The sequence below is a fragment of the Rhinoderma darwinii genome, chromosome 1 (assembly GCF_050947455.1).
Source record: "Rhinoderma darwinii isolate aRhiDar2 chromosome 1, aRhiDar2.hap1, whole genome shotgun sequence".
Classification (NCBI taxonomy): domain Eukaryota; kingdom Metazoa; phylum Chordata; class Amphibia; order Anura; family Rhinodermatidae; genus Rhinoderma; species Rhinoderma darwinii.
In genome coordinates this window covers 27787531-27795006 of record NC_134687.1, presented here as the reverse complement: position 1 = coordinate 27795006, position 7476 = coordinate 27787531, and positions in this window count along the sequence as shown.

The window sequence follows — 7476 nt, the reverse complement described above, 5'->3', positions numbered from 1 at the left end:
CATCCCCACAATAGAAGCAGAGACCATTCTTCCTGCGGAACTCTCTACGTTGTTGGGGGGACACGGAGGCCCTGAGTTGCATAGGTACCTCCGAGTCTTCCGTGGAAGAACGAAGCAACGGAATCTCGGGAGGCATCATGGGGGAGTCAAAGGAGAAAATACAAAAACGTTCAAGTTGTCGTTCCCTGAGACGTCGGTCAAGTCGTACCGCTAAAGCAATAACCTGGTCTAGGGAGTCAGAAGAGGGATAGCTAACTAGCAGGTCTTTCAGGGCGTTCGACAGACCCAACCTAAACTGGCATCTTAAGGCAGGGTCATTCCACCGAGAAGCTACGCACCACTTCCTAAAGTCAGAACAATACTCCTCAACAGGTCTCTTACCCTGACGTAAGGTCACCAGCTGACTCTCGGAAAAGGCAGTCTTGTCAGTCTCGTCATAAATGAGTCCGAGAGCAGAAAAGAAAAGATCAACGGAGGAAAGTTCAGGGGCGTCAGGAGCCAAGGAGAAGGCCCATTCTTGGGGCCCTTCCTGGAGCCGGGACATAATTATGCCCACCCGCTGGCTCTCAGAACCTGAGGAGTGGGGCTTTAAGCGAAAATAGAGCCTACAACTCTCCCGAAAGGAGAGAAAAGTCTTCCGGTCCCCTCAGAACCGGTCAGGCAACTTTAGGTGGGGTTCAAGAGGTGAGGGGCACTACCATGGTAGCATCAGGCTGGTTGACCCTCTGAGCCAGGGCCTGGACCTTTAGGGAGAGACCCTGCATTTGCTGAGCCAGGGTCTCAAGGGGGTCCATAGTAGTGTCAGGGACCAGCGTAGACTAGGTATGTGGGCTTGTGATTATGTAATGCTGGGGGTGGGGAAACAGACAAGTGAGCCCTAATATACCCGCCACTCAGTCCCTGCCTACTTGCAACGACCCGCCCTAGGCGACGGGGTACAACTGGGCGAAGGTCCCGACGCTCAATAAGTGCACGACAGACAAACAGACAAGGGTACACAGAAGCTAAGGGAAATGGGGCAGTTGCCCACGGCAACACCGTGAGCAACAAGAGAAATGAACGAGCCGAGTCAAACCAGGAGTGTACGAGGTACCAAACGCAGAGCAGGAGAGTAGTGAACAAGTCGAGTCAAACCAGGAGTGTACGAGGTACCAAACGCAGAGCAGGAGAGTAGTCAGTAAGCCAGGGTCAGTATGAAGCAGGGACAAATAGTTCAAGAAGCTGCAGCAGGGCCAGGAAACCAAACGAGAAGAATCACAAGCAAGGAGGAACAGGAAAGGCAGGTATAAATAGACAGAGGGCGGGAGCTAGCTCCGTCTGGCCAGGCTGTGATAGGCTCTCCCACTCCTAAGCCTGCCATCCTGAGTGGTGGAAGATGGAGTCAGTCTCGCAGACATAGAAGCAGGTGCAGACTGATTACCTATGGGCGTTGACACAGAAGCTGTGCCTGGCAGATCCTTTACAGGTGCTGTATATATGTACTGAGCTTACTTCTGGGGCTGTATTTATGTACTGAGCTTTGTTCTGGTGCTGTATATGTGTATTGAGCTTGACTCTGTTGCGGTATTTCTATACTGAGCTTTGTTCTGGTGCTGTATATGTGTACGGAGCTTGGTTCTGGGGCTGTATATATGTAGTGAGCTGGGTTCTGGGGCTGTATATAGGTACTGAGCTTGGTTCTGGAGCCGTATATGTCAGAGCTTGGTTCTGATGCTGTAATTATATAAGATATATTTATAATAACAAAATTGTAGGACAGATGGAGTTATTTTCAATTCATTGCTGTAACATCTATGGCCGCGGACCGTCGTCCTGACTTACCCTCTGACAGCCGCGGCCATCGACAAGTGATTTCCTGGTGGATTCTCCCCCATTGAGAGACACCGGCACTCACTTCCTGGTCCGGAAGCTGTCTTCTGCAGGGCGCGCGCACGGCCTTAAAGGGCCAGTACGCGCGCAGTTGCAGAATACTGCAATAAGCCCAGAATGCTTCAGGACTATAAAAGGGGCTCTGCCCTCTCGATCCTTGCCTGAGCGTTGTTGTCTTACCTAAAGTTTGTCATTGCAAATGGTCTCCTAGTTTTTTCCAGTTCCCAGTGTTACCCGTTCCTGCTGCCTGTACCCTGTATCCCGTGCTACCGTGCCTCTGTTCCGTCAAGAGTTGGAGTCGTGTTGTGTCCTCTGCTGCATCTATTGTGTCGCACCCCGCCGGGTGTCTGTCTACTATCGGAGCTTCATCTTAGCCTGAATCTACCACTACTGTCTACATTGCCTCAGGTACCCTTTCTGGACTATAGACATTGCATTGTACCTGTTTGGCCAGCTGCTATCCCGCTATGCGGTACGGCCCAGTGGGTCCACACCCCGCACCGTGACAATTGCCTATTTAATGGGAACCTGTCAGGTAGTTTTAACCTCTTGAACCACCACCATGCGGTAACACATGATCTGACAATATTTCCAAACATTCCCCTGTATGATTTTTTCAGATGCAGCAAAATGCAGCGCACTGTATGCTAATTACTCATTAAAGGGTCATAGGTCAGTGCCGCTATCCTGAAGCGTTACATAATCCTGCCTCCAAACCCACCTTTCCATGCCTGATTGTAGTACTTGTGCACGCACCGTGCAGCGAGGTGTATTCTTCCCGGCTTCACTGTGCATGCCAGTACAAGTCAACGGCGCATCCGCAAGAGTTGGAGTAGGCTGCTAGTGATGTAGAACAGCCAGGGGGATGTCAATCAAAATCTGGGGGGCGCCATTTCTGCTTTCAGCAGAAAAGCTAGAATCGGCCCTGTATCTATCTATCTATCTATCTATCTATCTATCTATCATCATCTATCTATCTATCTATCAATCTATCTATCTATGGATCTACCTCATATCTATCTATCTATCTATCTATCTATCTATCTATCATCATCTATCTATCTATCTATCTATCTATCTATCTATCTATCTATCTATCAATCTATCTATCTATGGATCTACCTCATATCTATCTATCTATCTATCTATTTATCTATCTATCTATCTATCTATCTATCTATCTCATATCTATCTATCTATCTCATATCTATCTATCTATCTATCTATCTATCTATCATCTATCAATCTATTTATCTATCTATCTATTTATCTATCTATGGATCTACCTCATATCTATCTATCTAACTTTCTATCTTATATCTATCTATCTATCTATCTATCTATCTATCTATCTATCTATCTATCTATCTATCTATCTATCAATCTCATATCTATCTATCTATCTATCTATCTATCTATCTATCTATCTATCTATCTATCTATCTGTCTGTCTATCTATCTATCTCATATCTATAAATCGATCTATTTATCTATCTAGCTATCATCTATCTATCTAACTTTCTATCTCATATATATCTATCAATCTCATATCTATCTATCTATCTATCAATCTCATATCTATCTATCTATCTATCTATCTATCTATCTATCTATCTATCTATCTATCTATCTATCTATCTATCAATCTCATATCTATCTATCTATCTATCTATCTATCAATCTCATATCTATCTATCTATCAATCTCATATCTATCTATCTATCTATCTATCTATCTATCTATCTTGCACTACATTTATTATCAACGAGGGCCAAGATTAAAAATGTGTGCCAGGTATCGAACTATCGCCAACATCATAATAAAAAACAATTTGCCAAACCTTGAGCAAACATGAATGAGCACTGAGTAATACTACATAACAGTGTGTAGGTTCCAACAGCTTCCCACAATGATGACAGCTGATCAAAAACCAACCCCTTTAAGGATTTTTTCCATTTTTATTTTTTGCTTTTTTATTAAACAAACAATAAAAATATAATTTTAATTGTCATATTAATTTAAATAATTTCCTTTTTAATGGTCATTTAACGTTTTGAATAGTGACTGCGGTATGATGGTCTGCCCTCCCTTTGATCAAAGAAATGGGGCCCTGCCAGCATCACAAAGGGTCTCATTTAATTTTCAATATGGGCCCTCTCATCTCTTTGTATGCTCCTGAGTCAGCGCATGACGGCTTAATAATATTAATACTTGATACAATACTGCTATCACTAATAATATTTTTAATCAACTATACAATTTAATTATTATGAATTACTATTACCGTATTTAAAAAACTATTATTACTCATAATAACTTCTAATGGTATTAGTAGTAATAATAATCATAATAATTATTATGTTGTTATTAGTTTATATTTTTTTGTTTTTTATTATTATTGTTTTGCTATATTATTATTTGTTTTCATATTGTTGTGTAGTATTATTATTATTATTGTTGGTGTTATATAAATTTTTTATTATTTTGTTTGTAGTTGTGCTATTATTGTTATTGTTGTTATTATTATTATTATTATTATTATTATTATTATTATTATTATTATTATTATTATTAGATTTTATTACTTTATTATTTATGATGTTTTTAATTATTAATAATATAATAATAATTATTATTATTATTGTTACTACTATTATATGGTAAAATAAAAATCAACTTTTTAATTTTTTTTAAGCTAATTAATATATTTGCAAGTTTTAAAGAAAATGTTAGCGATTCTGGAAGTAACTCTGCTGCTTCACTGACTCCACACCGATCTCACACTTGATGGGTTTCCATAAGGCCGGGTTCCCATGGGTCGGATACGCTGTGTAAAACCACACAGCGTATTCGACCTGGAACCCGCCAGAAGCACCTTCTGTCCGAAAAAACGTACCCCATTGTGATGCTGTTTTTCGGACGGATTTCCGCTGCGTAAAAAAAGGGCTCATACTTACCCCCTCTCTCTTTTGATATCTGCTCCTGCATCCTACGATGACGTTGCAGACCATGTGACGCATCAGCCTGTGATTGGCTGCAGCGGTCACATGGGATGAAACGTCATCCCAGGAGGCCCGACTGCAGGAAGGAGAGAGGGGGTAAGTATGATGTTATTTTTTTCTGGAGTTGCGATTTTTTGTGGCATAATCGCTGCGATTACTCTGCAAAAGTCGCAACACTTGGCTTTCTTTTGCGGGTTTTGCATTCTCATTGAATTCAATGGCGAAACCAGCAACAGAAAATCAACAATAAAACGCAGAATAAATTGACGTGCTGCGGAATTAAATTCCGCAACGCAGGTCAATATATTAACGGTTTTTTTCCGCAGCGTGAGCATGAGTTTTTTTTAAAACTCATCCACTTTGCTGCTGTTGTAAATGCTGCGTAATTTCCGCACAGAATTCCATTGCTGGAATCACGCTGCGTTTACGCTACGTGGGAACCCGGCCTAATACAGGTAAAAGAGTTCTCTCCCTGCATAGTCATCGTCAGAGTGGAAAAGTCACTGAAATACCTGCATCAATTCCTCATTGCTCCGTCTGAATCCATCACAGTCCCTCTGAATCAAACTAATTGAATTAACGCCATCAATAGTCATCAATAATATTCAGCCCTTTAGCAGCTACAACAAATTGGATGAATGTGTTTTCGGATTGTAGGATTTTAGGCTATTGATTGGAAATCTGATAATACTGGAGCTGGTTTAGATCTGCTCTAATTGTCAGACAGACATTGACAGATGTCATTATAATGTATCCATAAGGTAATCCCACTCGTAAGGTTACTATAAAAAGGGTCAATCAATGGACTGTAATGGTACGGTACATGAAATATGTTCTTGTGGGCCTGGATCTATAGTAACTGTATTACTAAGGGGGCAGGAAACTAAAACCAGGTTGTACCTTGACTAATACAAATATATGGAGCAGACACATAGAAACAAAAATTCAATATTCAAACTAAATTTAAAAAAAGTGTGTGATTTACTATAAGTGGGAAAAGTCCATATTCTTTATAATGGGGCCAGTATTATAGTGCTGGCCCATGTTACCTAACCCCTAAGAAGCTGTCCGCCTGTCCACATTTGTTGCTCTCATGCATCTAGAATCAAAACTTAAGCAACTTTTCAAATTCTTTCAATTAAAAATATCCTACTGATTTGTGTCTACGGTTCCTATGCAGATGTATGAGTCTCCATGGTAACAGACTACAAACAAACCTTGTGTAGTCTGATCCTGCAGACATACTCCCTTCCATATATCTCCTTCTTCTTACTAAGTTCAGTAGGCTTGCAAGTAGTAGGAACAGAGGAAAGGGAGCATAGCACATTTTTTTATTTCTATGACATCTCATGGCATATGTGTACAAAACCATAAAGAATCATATTACGGACCTGTACCACTTGCAATCGGTATTTTGCCATAATACAACGTGTGTATGCAGGATCGGCCTTATGTTTGATGTTGCCCTTTGCGGTACCTTCTGTTGGCGCCTTCCTACATGGTGTACTGTCATACAGTCTACAAATAACCATACCAAACAGTGCCTAGTTATCTGCACCATACAGTATGATGTCAAGATAGCAGTGTTATACTATGCAAATAATGTTTAATACTTTCATAACAACTTTGCCTAAATAACAGTGTTACACAGTGCAGACACCGCCATACACTGCAAAATAATATACTGTACAGTGCCTAAGTATCAGTGCCACACAATGTAAATAGCACCATACAGGGCTCGAATCATACTGCTGTTCAAATAATACTGCTTTACTGTAAAGGATCTCCCAGACACAGCTTCTGTGTCGACGCCCGTGGTTACTCAGCCTGCATCTGCTCCTAGGTCTGATAGAGTGACTCATTCTTCCACCACTCAGGCTGGGAGGCTGAGGAATGGGAGAGCCTATCACAGCCCGGCCAGACGGAGCTAACTCCCGCCCTCTGTCTATTTATACCTTCATTTCCTGCTTGTCCTTTGCCTGTGATTCTGCTTGTTTCCTGGCTCTGCTGCTGCTGCTTGTACTATTTGTCCTCTGCTTCATATTGACCCTGGCTTTACTGACTACTCTCTTGCTCTGCGTTTGGTACCTCGTACACTCCTGGTTTGACTCGGCTCGTTCACTACTCTTGTGCTCTCGGTGTTGCCGTGGGCATTTGCCCCTTTTCCCTTTGCTTCTTTGTACCCTTGTCTGTCTGTCGTGCACATAGTGAGAGTAGGGACCGTCGCCCAGTTGTACGCCGTCGCCTAGGACGGGCCGTTGCAAGTAGGCAGGGACTGAGTGGCGGGTAGATTAGGGCTCACCTGTCTGTCTCCCTACCCCGGCATTACATTTACAATTAATATTAAGATCAAGGTCTGCTGAGGCGCCCCAGACAGCAGGACAGCAGGGGCAGCTGATACGCTCTGTAGGACAGCACAGATCACACATTCCTAAGGCCGGACCTGTGTGCATGATGTCTAATGCATTAGAATAACTCTGTATAGAATGCACAGGCCTCTGTTAGGACATACATGAGGCATTCTGACAGGACTTCACCAGGGGCCATCAGGTTAGAATATTAGTTTTTAGCATCCATAGGTGCCAAGATCAGTATCGTTCATTAT